The following is a 17,272-nucleotide window of genomic DNA, read 5'->3' on the forward strand; positions in this document are numbered from 1 at the left end:
CAAGGTGGAAGTGGGGTTCTGGTATGGGCTGGTATCATCAAAGATGAACTTGTGGGACCTTTTCGGGTTGAGGATGGAGTGAAGCTCAACTCCCAGACCTACTGCCAGTTTCTGGAAGACAACTTCTTCAAGCAGTGGTACAGGAAGAAGTTGGTATCGTTCAAGAATAACATGATTTTCATGCAGGACAAAGCTCCATTACATGCATCCAACTACTCCACAGCGTGGCTGGCGAGTAAAGGTCTAAAAGAAGAAAAAAATAATGACATGGCCCCCTTGTTCACCTGATCTGAACCCCATAGAGAACCTGTGGTCCATCATAAAATGTGAGATCTACAGGGAGGAGAAAACAGTACACTTCTCGGAACAGTGTCTGGGAGGCTGTAGTGGCTGCTGCACGCAATGTTGATCGAAAACATATCAAGCAACTGACAGAATCTATGGATGGAAGGCTGTTGAGTGTCATCATAAAGAAAGGTGGCTATATTCATCACTAATCTTTTTGGTTTTTGTTTTTGCATGTCAGAAATGTTTATTTCAAAATTTTGTGCACGGATATTGGTTTATCTGGTGAAAATAAGCAAGTGAGATGGGATTATATTTGGTTTTTATTAAGTTGCCTAATAATTCGGCACAGTAATAGTTACCTGCACAAACAGATCTCCTCCTATGATAGCCAAATCTAAAAAAAAAACACTCCAATTTCCAAAAATATTAAGCTTGGATATTTATGAGTCTTTTGGGTTGATTGAGAACATAGTTGTTGATCAATAAAAATAATCCTCTAAAATACAACTTGCCTAATAATTCTGCACACAGTGTATAGTGGGAATTGTATATCTCAGCCATCTCAGCTGTTACTGTACCCCCTCCAGTCTCAGTCTTCCCTGAAGAATCATAGATGAAACGGTCTGGGAGTACCCCGGAGCACCGTTCTAATTAACCCTTGGGACATACTGTAGGGAAATTTGTGGCTCTCCTATGATGCCCCCCTTCTTCTATCCCATGTAAGGGATCACTTGACCTGGATCATTCCAACAGGACCCCACTAGGACTTGCTGAGATTGTTCCATTTTCTGAGTTTTATTTTATATGTATCACGTCGATAAGCACCTTACTGCACATAAATCCTGATTAAAATTACTTTATGTCGTTCACCGTGTGGTAATAAGGCAGCTTTATTCTTCGGGTCAGTACAGTTACAGTAATACCTCATTTATATATATTTTTTTATGTTTTGCTGCTTTTAGGCAATAAAAACCATTTCATAGAACAATTATATATATATATATATCACTTTATTCTGAGAGCTATAACTTTTTTATTTTTCCACTGATGGAGCTGTATGGCGGCTTATTTTTTGCAGGACACGATGATGTTTCCAGCTATACCATGTTTATTTCCATTTAATTTTTGATGGCGTTTTATTAGGTCTTTTTTTATTTACGGTGTTCCCTGAAGGGGTTAACTAGCGTGACAGTTTTATAGGTTGGGTCGTTCTGGACATGGCGATTCCAAATATGTGTACTTTTTGTTTTTACATAAATATACCTATTTACTGGTAGAATAAAATAATTATAATATATATATATATATATATATATAATTATAATTTATTCACCTATAAAAGTTGTTTCTAACCTGTGAATCTCCATCTGCTGGCAGTCTACAATTCTCAGCATGTCCTGAAAGCCAAAGCTTGGAGGTTTCTGCCCTGTCCAATAGATACTCACAGGAGTAGCTGGGGAATGTCACTGCCAGGACAACTGACCACAGTCAAGTGGAGAAATACAATTGACACAAGAAAAAACATGTTTTCCAATCATTTTTATTAACATTTTCAACAAAATTAATTCTTAAAGGAAAATAAGCATTTATGTAAATGTATCAAATGCTCATTCTGAATGTTGGTCGGTTGATCGTCACTCAGGATCAGGAGGAGAAATAAGTCTTTTCCAGCAGATTAGTTAAAGCATTATGGCGGTAGATACAGGCTTGGCTTCATTCAATATTCCTTGGATGAAAGTGATGGACTCCTGTCTTTTCAATTGTAATATGTGAGAGATGGTTTAATTTTCACATAAAAGTTCTTTTCATGTTCTTCACAAATAAAATAGCACCAGGACTGTTCACATCGCGGTGTATTATTGTAGACCGAGTGGTCAGCACCAAAACAGAGGCACGTCAGATTTTGATCCGAGTCACAGACAGGGTTGCCAACTTGACTTTTTAATTTTTCTGGACAGTATTCCAAAACAATACATTGGAAAACCATAATAAATCATTATGATTGTAAGTGATCCATGTCTGCAGCCCAAGACAGATATAAAGACATCAGCTGCATTCACTATAAAATAAATGAGAATCACAATCAAAATTTCCTTTAGCTTCAAAAAAATTACAGATACCTTACATTTTTTTTTATGGACAGGACAAAAAAAAAAAAATGTGTCCTATTTTTATGGACGGATCTGGATTTTCTCCACAGATGGCAACACAGGTCACAGATCAAACTCGTCCTTGTGCACGGGAAGGAGAAAAAGCAAGAGTGGGACAGCACTCCATGCCATACATCCCTCCGCTGTGCTCGATAGGAGAAAGTGTGAGAAAACGCACGCACACACGCACACACGCACGCACACACGCACACACGCACCCTGTTGAAACTCTGATGATAAAATCTGAAGAACCTAACAGTCATAAAAAACTAATCCAAGACACTCGCTTTATGTACAGAAAATATACATCATTGAAGTGTGAATGAGCCCTGACTATGTAAGGTCATGAGCGGTCAGATAACCAGAGAGGAATGCACCACACTGCCAGGGCAGCCAACCAGCCAGGAATTCACGTAAAGCCGCATTCACACATTCAGTATTTTACATCAGTATCTGTAAGACAAAACCAGGAGAGGAACAATCAGAGGAAAAGTATAATAGAAACACGTCACCACTTCTGTATTTATCACCCACTCCTGGTTTTGGAATACGGATGTAAAATATTGAATGCGGCAAAAAGAGAAGCCTTTCCCCGCACACTCCCTCCATGTGAGTGAAATCTGTGCCCCCCGCTGTGCGGACACTACAACTCCCAGCAGCCCCAGACAGTGCAGAGATCAGTAATAGACACGACCTGTCCAGCTGTGCCGACACTACAACTCCCAGCAGCCCCAGACAGTGCAGAGATCAGTAATAGACACGACCTGTCCGGCTGTGGTGACACTACAACTCCCAGCAGCCCCAGACAGTGCAGAGATCAGTAATAGACACGACCTGTCCAGCTGTGCCGACACTACAACTCCCAGCAGCCCCAGACAGTGCAGAGATCAGTAATAGACATGACCTGTCCGGCTGTGCCGACACTACAACTCCCAGCAGCCCCAGACAGTGCAGAGATCAGTAATAGACGTGATCTGTCCAGCTGTGCCGACACTACAACTCCCAGCAGCCCCAGGCAGTGCAGAGATCAGTAATAGACACGACCTGTCCAGCTGTGCTGACACTACAACTCCCAGCAGCCCCAGACAGAGCAGAGATCAGTAATAGACACGACCTGTCCAGCTGTGCTGACACTACAACTCCCAGCAGCCCCAGACAGTGCAGAGATCAGTAATAGACACGACCTGTCCGGCTGTGCCGACACTACAACTCCCAGCAGCCCCAGACAGTGCAGAGATCAGTAATAGACGTGATCTGTCCAGCTGTGCCGACACTACAACTCCCAGCAGCCCCAGGCAGTGCAGAGATCAGTAATAGACACGACCTGTCCAGCTGTGCTGACACTACAACTCCCAGCAGCCCCAGACAGAGCAGAGATCAGTAATAGACACGACCTGTCCAGCTGTGCTGACACTACAACTCCCAGCAGCCCCAGACAGTGCAGAGATCAGTAATAGACACGACCTGTCCGGCTGTGCCGACACTACAACTCCCAGCAGCCCCAGACAGTGCAGAGATCAGTAATAGACGTGATCTGTCCGGCTGTGCCGACACTACAACTCCCAGCAGCCCCAGACAGAGCAGAGATCAGTAATAGACGTGACCTGTCCAGCTGTGCTGACACTACAACTCCCAGCAGCCCCAGACAGTGCAGAGATCAGTAATAGACATGACCTGTCCAGCTGTGCTGACACTACAACTCCCAGCAGCCCCAGACAGTGCAGAGATCAGTAATAGACATGACCTGTCCAGCTGTGCTGACACAACTCCTAGCATCCCCAGACAGTGCAGAGATCAGTAATCGACGTGACCTGTCCAGCTGTGCTGACACTACAACTCCCAGCAGCCCCAGACAGTGCAGAGATCAGTAATAGACGTGACCTGTCCAGCTGTGCTGACACTACAACTCCCAGCAGCCCCAGACAGTGCAGAGATCAGTAATAGACGTGACCTGTCCAGCTGTGCCGACACTACAACTCCCAGCAGCCCCAGACAGTGCAGAGATCAGTAATAGAGGTGACCTGTCCAGCTGTGCTGACACTACAACTCCCAGCAGCCCCAGACAGTGCAGAGATCAGTAATAGACATGACCTGTCCAGCTGTGCTGACACTACAACTCCCAGCAGCCCCAGACAGTGCAGAGATCAGTAATAGACACGACCTGTCCAGCTGTGGTGACACTACAACTCCCAGCAGCTCCAGACAGTGCAGAGATCAGTAATAGACATGACCTGTCCAGCTGTGGTGACACTACAACTCCCAGCAGCTCCAGACAGTGCAGAGATCAGTAATAGACACGACCTGTCCAGCTGTGGTGACACTACAACTCCCAGCTGCCCCAGACAGTGCAGAGATCAGTAATAGACATGACCTGTCCAGCTGTGGTGACACTACAACTCCCAGCAGCCCCAGACAGTGCAGAGATCAGTAATAGACGTGACCTGTCCAGCTGTGCTGACACTACAACTCCCAGCAGCCCCAGACAGTGCAGAGATCAGTAATAGACACGACCTGTCCGGCTGTGCTGACACTACATCTCCCAGCAGCCCCAGACAGTGCAGAGATCAGTAATAGACACGACCTGTCCGGCTGTGGTGACACTACAACTCCCAGCAGCTCTCCCACTACTGCACACAGTATAAGGGATATATAGAAGCCTGCAGCCCCTTCCTTGCTCCCGGTCACCGGCAGGATAGGAAGTGCATACCGACCTATCAGAGGTTTAAAGACCTCCCGGTGACGTCACTGCTAGTGGGCGGAGCGTGCCAGACTGGAGGCCGACACTCACGGATAGCGCCCGCTGACATCACTGCTAGTGGGCGGGGCGTTGGAGACTGGAGTCTGGCACTGACAGCGCCCGCTCGCGTACTCAAGTGTTTGTGTGCAGCTGATGGGGCGGAGAGAGGGGGACAATGAGGGACAACAGGTCTCCAGCTCAGCAGGCCGCCATAGAGAACAGCTGTGCCAGCAGATCCCGGGCGCCGCAGCCCCGCAGCGCTGAGCAGCGTCCTCCTCCAGTCACAGCGCAAGTCCCGCAGGAGGCCGGAGAGCGGCCACCAATCACGGCCCGCACAGCTCCACCTAGGGGAGGCCGTGGATTTGAACGTGTCCGTAGCGCCGCCTCCCTCCTCTCCCCTGCTCGCTGCCTCCCTCCTCCCTGTTTTACTATCAGCTTTCAGAGCTTCCATTTACACACTGGCGGGGGGGAGGGAAAATAATAGAAAAGGCCACAGAAGACAAAACAATAACAATAGGAACAATAGCGGCGAGGAGCCGGCCTTCTGCGGGTGGCAGCCGGGCATCTCCGGGAGGCGCACACAAAGGTAAGCGGCGAGCACGGCGCTGTCAATGAATGGCTGCTGCTCCGCACCGCGCCGGATCAAACGGAAAAATACCAGGCGCTTAAAGGGGACGCGCCCCCTGAGGAGAAGCGCCGGGCATAGAGCCCCGAGCAGCAGTGCGTGTCTATGCAAGGCCCCCACCCGGGCTGCTCACCTCCGCCGTGTGCTGGGGCCCCACTGCAGTGCGACCACCTCTGGCCTGAGCGCAGCAGCTGCCATGTTCTTCTCTAGCACACCTCCTGTGTGTGCGCGCCCTAATGGCCCATGGAATGTCCGCTGCGCCTTCCCGCCCTCGGGTACAATGACCCCGGCAAGCGGCGGGATGGCTGAGCCTCTGCTGTACGCCGGGAATACGGTCCGTGTTCACCTCCCCGATCTGCCTGGTCTCTTGCGTCCAGGATTCCTAATAAATATATATGTGCGTGTGTATATCTATAATATAGGTGTATATCTATAATGTATGTATATCTATATACACCCTTTCTTTCTGATCTATGAGGCGGTGCTCCTGGGCCATTTACCTGTCAGGTACCTCTCGTCTATATACATTATATCTCTGGATAATCCGGATTTGCAGACTTTGGTGTGGCTGGTCCTGAAGTTAGGCCTCTTAAAGAGACCAACACTTTCCAAAGCAACTTTCTGTTTTTTGGGGGTTTCCCATGGCTCCTGCCATCTTGTGTGGCGGGCCATTGTGTGTAATCGTGCCGTGCCGTGGTCATTCATTCTGCCATGCTACGAGGGGCGTTCATTACTTATTTCCCCTGACCCACTTCCTGTGGACTGTGAGCAATGAAACTTGGCACAGTTATTAGTCCTTCTCTACATAGGTGCCATCTAGGGACACACACTTCTCCCATCTCTGTAAGCAGCTGTAAACACCTCGCTTGTAGAAGTCGACAGGTTGCTCCAAAAGCCTCTTTGTGACTTCGAAAGTCAGAGTCTCATCATCTGTAAAATGTTTGCCGTTCAAAAATAACTTCATTTTTGGAAAGAGGTGGAAGTCCGATGGTGCAAGGTCGGGTGAATAAGGGAGATGCGGTAGAATTTCAAAAGCCACAGGAGCATGCTTCCATTTGGGCAACATGTGAGTTGTGAACTGGTGCATTGTCTTGCAGAAGGCTTACACCTTTGAAGAGCACCATGTCTCCTGGATTTGATGGCCTCCTGCAATTTCCGCAGCAGTGAAGCATAGTATGCCCCAGTGATCATGGTACCCTTTGCTAGTAAATCCATCAATACTACTCCGTGCTGGTTCCAAAATACTGTGAGCATGACCTTACCTGCCGAGGGTTGGGCACGTGCCTTCTGTGGAGGCGGTGAGTTATGATGCTTCCATTGTATAGACTGGACTTTAGTCTCAGGATCATAGTGATGGACCCAGCTTTCATCTTGTGTGATCAGTCTGTTGAAAAAGTCCTCCTGGTTTCCATGGCACATCATCAATAGAGCCTGAGATCATTTGACTCTTTCCTGCTTCTGGAAAGGTGTGAGCAGCGAGCAGATACCTTATGCATGTGAAGATGGTCTTGGATGATTTTTTTTCCACAGACCCAACACTAATCTTGACATTTTGGGCTAGGTGGCGAATGGTTACACGGCAATTTTCAGAATGTTGACCTCCACTTGCTGGATGGTGTGTTCATCAATAGCAGAGTGGGGTCGCCCTGGAATTGGAGCTGTTTGCACCGAAGTCTGACCACATTTCAATTGACGATGCCAGTTCTTGACTACATCATATGATGGGGAATCATCACCATAAACCTCTTTCATCTCATCAAACGTCTCTTTTGGTGTGCGGCCTTTCAAGTAAAGGAACTTAATGACTGCTCTGTATTCCACTGGGTCCATTATCAAACCTCACACCAATTCAGCACCTGTAAAATCAAGACTGTTATCAGTTCTGAGTTGCAAATTGGCACGTAACCTATAGAGACATATCATTACACGTGAAGTTTCAGTGTTCTGTGATAAATATTAGTGGGTCAGGGGAAATCTTTAATGAACTCTCCTCGTATCTGTATCTGGAGGGTCTGAAACTGGTCTTGATTGTTTAGTGTTTGTGGTACGCACTATGCACTTCAGCTTTGCAATGCGTTCCTTTTCTTGGTGTCTTATAACTAATCCCGGCCACTTGAAGTGTCTGTATAATTTTCTCAGATCACAATGAAGATTGACAGGGTGACTGATGTAGTGAAGAACATGGCTAAACAGATGCTGTCACCTCTTCATGTTATTTGTGCAGCGTTTACTATTTTGTCATCTGATAGATTTTTCAATACAAATAATATTAAAAAATAAAGTTTCTGGCCATCTTTTTGCTTGGAATATTGTAACAATTATATGTGCACAATAGAATTAGTTTCTGTTAACAATTTCACTGTTTACATCTTTCTATGATTACATTTTGTTTTAGCTTTGGCAGATTAAAAATGACCAAATTAGCTTTAGTCCATCATCACCGCACCAGAGATGTCTGCTATTGTTTCAGCCACTTACAGTGGTGTGAAAGTGTTTGCCCCCTTCCTAATTTCTTATTCTTTTGCATGTTTGTCACACTTAAATGTTTCAGATCACAAAACAAATTTAAATAATAGACAAAGATAATACAAGTAAACACAAAATGCAGTTTTTAAATTAAGGTCTTTAATATGGGAAAAAGAAATCCAAGCCTACAGGGCCCTGTGTGAAAAAATGATTGCCCCCCAAAACCTAATAACTGGTTGGTCCACCCCCCCCCTTAGCAGCAACAACTGCAATCAAGAGTTTGCGATAACTGGCATTGAGTCTTTTACAAAGCTCTGGAGGAATTTTGGCCCACTCATCTTTGCAAAATTGTCGTAATTCAGCCACATTGAAGGATTTCCGAGCATGAACTACCTTTTTAAAGTCATGTCACAGCATCTCAACCGGATTAAGGTCAGGACTTTGACTAGGCCACTCCAAAGCAGGGCTGTAGAGTTGGAGTCAGAGCCCAAAAATATATAATAAATTGGGTACAGTAATTCAATGCTGTTTGTGGGGAATATTTTTTTCATAAGAATTTGGGAAAGTTATGAAATGTCCTATAAGGCTACGTGCCCACTGCTTTTTTTCCAAGCGTTTTTGCCGTGGAATTTCCACAGCGAAAATGCTTAAACAACGCTTGGTAATACGTGCCCCATGGTCCCCAATGATAATCCGCATGTGCTGTGCACATGCTGAGGAAATTTCCGCTGCGGATTATCATTGCGGAAAAATACGCAGCATGTCCATTAATTTTGCGGACACGCAGCGTAATCGCCGCCATTGACTTGCATTGGACCGCGTGACATCCGCATGACTACATCTGCACAAGCGGATATCACACGGTTCAATGTGCGGATGGTACCCGGGTCTGGAGAAGAAGAGACTCTCATTCAGACCTGGGTACCATAGTACCTGTTTAAATTCTTTTTTTAAATAAAAAATAAAGATTATACTTTCCGATGTCCTCCCAGTGTTTTCTCACCTCCCTCTGGGCTGCTGTATGGCTCGCGGTGTTGTGAAGGACCTGCCATGACGTCATTGAGTCATGTGACCTGATGGGTCCTTCACAACACCGCGAGCCGCCCAAGACACCGGACGGAGCGGAGAAAACACCGGGAGGACATCGGAAGGGAAGTATAATTTTTATTTTTCACCATTCTTATTCTTTTTTTTTTTTTTAACTAACTTGGTCACACTACTATAAATCTATGCCGGTTGCATGGATTTATATAGTGTGAACAAGTTGTCAAGCACTTTTCCAAGTGATGCTAAAATCGCTATTGTAATGGGCCAACTACTGCTCATATTGGAGGGCAAATGGCTGACTCCTGCACAGCGACCCACCAGAGAATTCACCTGATCCCCCTGCTGTCCAGTCCGAGTCTGACATTGGAGAAGGGATTTTTGAAATTGGAAAACCCATTTAAATTAAATGTCATTAATGGTATCGTTTATGGATTTGTTAGGTTTATTCACTAAAATGTATTTTTTATTTAATGTTTTTTTGCGATGTTCTTTTACATGAAATATACAGTTATGTTTTTTTTCTTTTTTAAAGGGTTTTTTTTTTTTCAACATCATGTTTTAAATTCCAGTGTGTTGAGTGATTCCTAATTCCATCGTACACCGCTCATCGCCAAGGTTACTGGCCACTGCTGCAGTCTGTCACAGATGGCATGTCTCTTAACCCAGGTTCAGGCAGCCATACTAAAACTTGGGCCTGTTATGTCCTTAAATTGCGGATGACATTGGCTCCATGTCCTTATCTGCATAGTAGATGAGTGCAGAAACTGCCTGCTTTTTACAAGCACAAGTCTTGACCAAACTTGTGCATGCTGTGATTTAAAATATTTTTTTTTTTACCCACATCAACCTTTTGGACCTGTGGAAAATTGGCAATAATGGGCGCGTGTGCTCACACATTAGTATAATAAGGAGCACAGCGTTATTGATCTTTGTGATGTTTGTATGGTTTTTCATTAGACTGTTAGGGAGCGAGGGTGTTGAAGAAGTCTTGATGATTACCATTGTAATATAGTGTAGGTGTGTTATACTTACCAATGGCAATCTTCTAGTTTCCAGATGTTTTCTGCTCTCACATGCCAGCTCACACAAGGAATATTGCATGGGGCAGTGCTACTTCTCTGTGTAAGCCTATGGAGTCTCAGAATGACGCTCCATAGACATTCATTGAGAAAGCGACTTGGTTTCTATTATACCTTTTCTCTGATTGTTCCTCACCTGGTTTTGTCTCCCACTCCTGAGAAAAAATACTGACCGAATACTGATAGTGGGGCCGTGGCCTTAGTTTGCAGGTCACATGAACCAGAACCGAAGCGGCACTGGAAACTGGGGAAGACTGTGATCAGGAAGTATTTTGGTGCACTTACACATCATTACAGAGGTAATTATCTCAGATAATGAAACAAAAGTTTTCTCTTTATTCTTATTTAACATCCACAAAAGTCTGCAGACAAGAAACAGAGAACTACAGGCTTATGGAAGGTGAAAGAGACTTTCATTGTCTACTATAAATGTGCCAACGATGCAGATTTGAAGCAGAAATCTCCTGAGTGTTTTTTCCTCTCCCAGGCAGAAAAAATGCATGCGGATTTTACATGCGTTTATGCATGCGATTTTTGAGCATCATTCAAATGCATTTGGAAAAGGGCTTGACAATATAAGTTGGTCACACAAAATAAATCCATGCATGACTTGAGTTCTGCTTTCAAATGGTGCAGCTATGGTAAAAAAAAAAAAATAATAAAGAATTAAAAAGAAAAAAAAAACCCTTCTACTCACCTCTCCAGTGGCCCCCGGTCTCCTCCCGGCGGCGATCCTCTTTCCTCCGGCGGCCTGCGGTGTACTGCCAGGATCTGCGGTGACGTAATTTATCAGCTGATGGTCAGGCGGCCATCAGCTGATTGATTACGTCAGCAGTCAGCTGATGGTCACGTGACCATTAGCTGATAAATGACGTCAACGCAGGTCCTGGCAGTACACCGCGGGCCGACGAGGAGAGAGGATCGCCGCCGGGAGGAGACCAGGGGCCCCCGGAGAGGTGAGTGTGAATAATTTTTTTTATTTTTTACTTTATAGGTTTTTTTTTAACTTGCGGGTACGATGGTACTCGGGTCGGATGAGAGGAGTAGCAGTCTCCTCTATTCCCAACCCGGGTATCATCCGCGCATTGAACCGCAGCATAGATATATACATGCGGGTTTGCTGTGGTTCAATGCAAGTCTATGGGCGCGATTTCGCCGCGAAAACGCACCCATATTGGTTGTGCTGCAGATTTTTACGCAATGATAATCTGCAGTGGAAATTTCTGCAGCATGTGCACAGCACATGCAGATTATCATTGGGAAACATGGCAGACTTCTTGACAAGCAATTTTAATGTATTTCCGCAGTGGAAAAACCGCCGCGGAAACTCATTGAATCCGCATCGTGGGCACACAGCCTAAGTCAGATTTGTGTAGAATGATAGGGACATGTTGTAGATTTTAACTGAGAAATCAGATTTCAGCCTTTTGTAGGACAAATCTTTGATAAAATCTGTAGCACAATACACACCAAAACTAGTAAAATTCACCGCAGGTTTGCCATAAGCACAGAGGGGCACAGAGCTGTATAACACGTTTAGCAGGGTATTGCAGGGTCCTTTACCCTCCCACCACGCTTACTGTTGCCTAATGAGGCACGGCCAGCTATTAAAGTGATCTGGGTTTCCTTAACATCTGCTGATGTTCTATTTGGAATTTCGCCTTAATTATAAAAGGCAAATACCGATCCTGATGGAAAACTCCAGTTGGTAAATAATCCTATGATCACTTAGAGAACGTGTGTCCTCTGTGCAGATTCCACATCAGCGGCTTCATCTTTCTATTACATTTGTCCACAACTGTATCATGACTGTAGAATTTGCGGCCCGTTAGGCCACTATAAGAGCCAGCTGTATTGCTTTAGTAGTGGAGAAAGAGTTTCCATTGGTAGAAAACAGCCAAAAAGTTATTAGCTAAAGGCAAATATTTAGATGCATTTGCTTCTGGGATCTGTCCCCTATTCCCCCTTCTCACCATTTTATCATCTTCCTGTATTGCAGAGTATATAGTACTAGCTATAGAACCCGTTCTACGCCCAGGTGGCGAGCATTTTTATAGTCTCCCATGCTGGTATGTGCTGCCCCCCTCCTGGTATTTGTGCTACCCCCATCCTGTCCCCACCATCCTATCTTGGTATGCATGGCACTCCTCATCCCCATCCTGGTATGCATGGCTCCCCTCACTCCCAATCCTGGTATGCATGGCACCCCTCACCCCCAATCCAGGTATGCATGGAACTCCTCACCCACCAATCCTGGTGTGCATGGCGCCCCTTCACCCCCAATCCTGGTGTGCATGGCGCCCCTTCACCCCCAATCCTGGTGTGCATGGCGCCCACTCACCCCTGAATCCTGGTGTGCATGGCGCCCACTCACCCCTGAATCCTGGTGTGCATGGCGCCCACTCACCCCTGAATCCTGGTGTGCATGGCGCCCACTCACCCCTGAATCCTGGTGTGCATGGCGCCCACTCACCCCTGAATCCTGGTGTGCATGGCGCCCACTCACCCCTGAATCCTGGTGTGCATGGCGCCCACTCACCCCTGAATCCTGGTGTGCGTGGCGGCCCACCTCACCCCTGAATCCTGGTGTGCGTGGCGGCCCACCTCACCCCTGAATCCTGGTGTGCGTGGCGGCCCACCTCACCCCTGAATCCTGGTGTGCGTGGCGGCCCACCTCACCCCTGAATCCTGGTGTGCGTGGCGGCCCACCTCACCCCTGAATCCTGGTGTGCGTGGCGGCCCACCTCACCCCTGAATCCTGGTGTGCGTGGCGGCCCACCTCACCCCTGAATCCTGGTGTGCGTGGCGGCCCACCTCACCCCTGAATCCTGGTGTGCGTGGCGGCCCACCTCACCCCTGAATCCTGGTGTGCGTGGCGGCCCACCTCACCCCTGAATCCTGGTGTGCGTGGCGGCCCACCTCACCCCTGAATCCTGGTGTGCGTGGCGGCCCACCTCACCCCCTGAATCCTGGTGTGCGTGGCGGCCCACCTCACCCCCTGAATCCTGGTGTGCGTGGCGGCCCACCTCACCCCCTGAATCCTGGTGTGCGTGGCGGCCCACCTCACCCCCTGAATCCTGGTGTGCGTGGCGGCCCACCTCACCCCCTGAATCCTGGTGTGCGTGGCGGCCCACCTCACCCCCTGAATCCTGGTGTGCGTGGCGGCCCACCTCACCCCCTGAATCCTGGTGTGCGTGGCGGCCCACCTCACCCCCTGAATCCTGGTGTGCGTGGCGGCCCACCTCACCCCCTGAATCCTGGTGTGCGTGGCGGCCCACCTCACCCCCTGAATCCTGGTGTGCGTGGCGGCCCACCTCACCCCCTGAATCCTGGTGTGCGTGGCGGCCCACCTCACCCCTGAATCCTGGTGTGCGTGGCGGCCCACCTCACCCCTGCATCCTGGTGTGCGTGGCGGCCCACCTCACCCCTGCATCCTGGTGTGCGTGGCGGCCCACCTCACCCCTGCATCCTGGTGTGCGTGGTACCCCTCATCCCTTTCACGCTGTACACACATAGAAAAAAATAAACACTTATACTCACCTTTCTTCTCTGTGCTCCAGTGCTTCTGTGTCCTGTTCTGCCGGAGGCCGGGGGAGGAGTGCGCAGCTGTCAGGCGCCATTTTGCTGAAGGCACACTGCAAATGTGTCTTCAGTAAAATGGCGCCGGATAGCACATGCGCCGATCCGACGCCTCACTCATGCCTGGGTCTCCGGCGAAGAGAGGCGCCGCGGCAACGCTCCTCCCGGTCAGGTAAGTATGGCGCCGGAGATCGCAGTATGCGTTCAGTGTCTATGCATACCGCGATCTCCGGGGCCATACACTCCTCTTACCTGTAACAGCTGGATGCGGACTTCTGTCTGGAGCCAGACTGCGCGTCATGCATGCCCAGTCTATAAAGGCTTCAGACAGAGACATGCATCCTCGGTTATATTATAGATAGTGTGTCTTCTTTATGGCAGCTGCAAGTAATGTACAGTTTCCAGACCCATTCCCCAGAAATTGAGGGTTGAAAGGGGAAATCCAGGGGCGGACATATTATTGGTGCAGCTGTACAGGGGCCCAAGATATAAGAGGGCCCATTTCCGCCTCTAAAGCAGCAAGGAGCTTCTGTCTTAGCAGAACTATTAGACTGGACAGGGCCTGTCTGCCGTTGTTGCACAGGGCCTATAGAAAAAAACAGAAAGCAAAAAACCTAATGTGTGTAATCTAGTCGACAGAGAACTGGAATACAAGTAACCAATATATTTGGATAGTCATTTTCTGGTAATATGAGCATTGTACAAAAAGTAAATATTCTGAACCATTTCTGGCTAACATAACTATCCAAAATTTGTGGCTATATATTGTATTTCTTTCCAAAATAACGTGCCACAATTCATACTTCTTCCACTTTATACGTTAAATTGAATAAACTGATATAAATCTTCAAAAATGTAGAAATGTGGACTGCGCACACACTTCAGTACAGTCGGATATACATGTTCCCTGTCACCGAGGGTGTGAACCATTATGAATCTCTTGGAAGCAGTAAGATGTCATTTATCGTTGCGCACAGTTTAGTTTTCTACACTTTGAAGATTTATTTCATTTCATCCACTTAAAATTCATAGATTTTTATCTCAAATTTGGCACACTAGCTTATAAAGGTATACAATATATTTCCATCATATTTCCTGTTAGCCAGAAGCAGCTCAGAATGTGAACATTTTGCACGCCCCTCTGACATTCTCCGAACCCCTTAGGTTAGGTCTACTCAGCGACTTTGACCACGACACCTATCGTGCAACCAAGGTCTGCTCGGCACAGCTTTTATATTTATGTGCACTGTTTAGTGAGACTCGTCACTTTTTTATTTTTCCATATACTGACCTGGGCTTATTTTTTGCGAGACTAGCTGTAGTTTTTACTGGTACCATTTTTGGGTACATTAGTCTTGATAATTTTTTGTTACACTTTTTGGTAGCATCTGTGAACCAAAAAACAGCAATTCTAGCACTCTTCTGTATTTTCTTTGGCATTCAGCATGCAGGATAAATGATATGATTATAGTGAAACCCATGTTGTTACCTTTTTTTTATGGTTTACCACTTTTGCACAAAAAAATCATTTTTCTTTATAGGTTACCATATTCTGAAGGCCATAACTTTTTCATTTCTTTTGCTTTACAGTTCTATGTAAGGACTTATTGTTTGCATAACTAGCTGTAGGTTTTGTTTTTTTTTTAAAACATTTAAATATTTTTATCAGTCCCACAAGACGAGGTGAACATGCGATCCTTTGATTGCATAGATAATAGACTATACTATTTAGGCCACGTTCAGTATTTTACCTCAGTAATTGTAAGCCAAAATCAGGAGAGTAACAATCAGAGGAAAAGTATAATAGAAACACGTCACCACTTCTGGATTTATCACCCACTCCTGGTTTTGGCTTACAAATACTGAGGTAAAATACTGACCAAATACTGAACGTGTGAACGTGGCCTTGCGTAGTACAATGCATTAGCCAGACACTGACATGATATATTATGCTTTGATTTGTGACCGACCGGAAAGAGGTTGTCCACTACTAGGACAACCCATTCTCATTCCCCATGTTTTCCCCCAATAAAATACAAAAGCTTATACTCTCCTCCCGTGCCGGCGCCGTTCCAGTAGTGTTCCTGCACCTAATCACCACTGGCATCACTGTCTCCTCCTTCAGACGTATTCGTAATTAAGGAGAGGGAGAGAGCAGCCGCAGCTCCCATTTCCTCTTGATGACCTATTCAGTGACGCTAGTGGTGATTGGGTACCAGAACCGCACATGAGCCTCGGGACACCTCTGGAGCACCGCCAGCACGGAAGGGGAGTCTAAATGTTTTATCGAGGCCAAACATGAAGAAGGGCCTTCCATTACTAGGAAATTGTTAGGCCTGTGGTTGCCATAGTCATCATCTTGTGAGAAGTTAGTGGAGAGTCCAAAGGAACAATTTCTCTTACATGCCGGAGGTTGCTATTGACTGCAACATGTAGGGGGTTAATTGAGCCACTGCAAAAAGTGACAGTGCTGTGTCTGTGCTAGCAGCAGGGAATGAGCGCAGTCAGAGGGAGCCCCAGGATCACAATCCCAGGGTGAAGATGGACTCTCTTATGGAAACCGGTAGGTTCTATTAGGCCTCGTTCGCACTTGCGTATAAATAATCGGTTTCATTCTCATCCAGGAGAGTGGGACGACTTTTTCTCACTTGTCATCCGTGAGCTGTCCTTATACAATCCGTTTTTTTACTAAGCAGTTATTAATTTTTTACAGAAGCATTTACAGTTTCCTATCCTACAGAATTATAATGTAAAAATCAGATGCTATACTGATGGTACGTATGGCGTGCAATTTTTTTTCTCACACCCATTCGATTTTGGAGTGAAATCACACCATGCTGCCATTTTTTTTCCCCTCATGCTGAATACAGCTGAGAAAAAAATATGCAGATCTGCACTGCCTCGCTGAATAACTTTGGTGCGAGTAAAATGTGATTTTTTTTTTTTTTTTTTTTTTTTTTTTCTTCCCTCATTTCATGTGAATAGGCTGTGCTGTGCCGGAAAGTGTCTGTCTAGATTTTCCAGGCGCACATTTTTCTTTCTTTTTTATTTTTTAATAAACAACTGCTAACATTCTAAAATAAAAGGAATAATACTTGATCACTTCTAATGTGGTCAGTTGGGTTCCCACGAGGTGCATCTAGTTTGACTGACAACCTGGAATCTGTGATGCAGATATGTTGAGATGATCAGTGGGCTTTGCTGTTCATGGCTATGTATGAAGGCCTCAGGAAGCTTTTTGAATCTTTTCAACTGCAGGAAACAAGAGCCGGGTTCATTTTGAAGGTAACGCCTCGACTGA

General features: G+C 46.4%; 1 protein-coding gene and 1 long non-coding RNA gene across 2 annotated transcripts in view; one reads left to right on the forward strand and one right to left on the reverse strand.

The window, feature by feature from the left end:
• Positions 1-1,812: 1,812 nt before the first annotated feature.
• LOC141273697 (uncharacterized) lies at positions 1,813-6,262 on the reverse strand. Its single transcript, XR_012322123.1, has 2 exons — positions 5,934-6,262; positions 1,813-2,347 (listed from the first exon to the last, which is right to left on the reverse strand). It is a non-coding gene; the product is annotated as an uncharacterized lncRNA (long non-coding RNA).
• MACROH2A2 (macroH2A.2 histone) overlaps positions 5,519-17,272 on the forward strand; it is a 49,942-nt gene continuing 38,188 nt past the window's right edge. The window contains exon 1 of the mRNA XM_073685952.1: positions 5,519-5,761. The gene's annotated coding sequence lies outside the window, so the exon portion shown is untranslated. The remainder of the gene's footprint in view (positions 5,762-17,272) is intronic.

This window comes from Phyllobates terribilis, unplaced genomic scaffold (assembly GCF_046119375.1).
Source record: "Phyllobates terribilis strain yellow unplaced genomic scaffold, ASM4611937v1 Scaffold_5__5_contigs__length_657084704, whole genome shotgun sequence".
In the NCBI taxonomy this organism is placed as follows: Eukaryota; Metazoa; Chordata; class Amphibia; order Anura; family Dendrobatidae; genus Phyllobates; species Phyllobates terribilis.